We start from the raw sequence: 470 nt of genomic DNA, 5'->3' as shown, positions 1-470 counted from the left end.
GGGGGGGGGGGGGTAGTTCCAGCCCGGGTAAGTGCTTATATATATAGATACAGACGTTGCCCCTCGTTTGGAAAGTCCGCGCATGAGATCACGAATGAACAGCAAGGGGAGGAGAGAAAGTGCTCATGAAAAGCTTGAAAGCGAAAGTAAAGCTCAGAGGAATGATGCAGCCCAGCAACAACAGCAACCCAACCGCACAGCACGGTAAGCTTCCACACTCACACACATACATTACCCATTGGACTGCTGCACTGATCAGATAAGATAGGGATAAGGGCACACCTTCATGAAGTTATTATTGTAGAGGGTGCTAATGCTGGAGGGCTGAGAGGACTGGCTATTACAGTGCAACAGGCCTGGGGGGGACAGTGCGCTGACCGGGGGGACTTGCATGCATGACACACAGAGACTGGACGAGACTGGAGGAGAAATGTCTCTGGATAGTCGCCAGTGTGTGTGTGTGTGTGAGA

Source organism: Morone saxatilis, unplaced genomic scaffold (assembly GCF_004916995.1).
Source record: "Morone saxatilis isolate NCDOM2014 unplaced genomic scaffold, NCSU_SB_2.0 Contig14, whole genome shotgun sequence".
Classification (NCBI taxonomy): Eukaryota; Metazoa; Chordata; class Actinopteri; family Moronidae; genus Morone; species Morone saxatilis.
Note: the sequence above shows the minus strand (reverse complement) of the source record.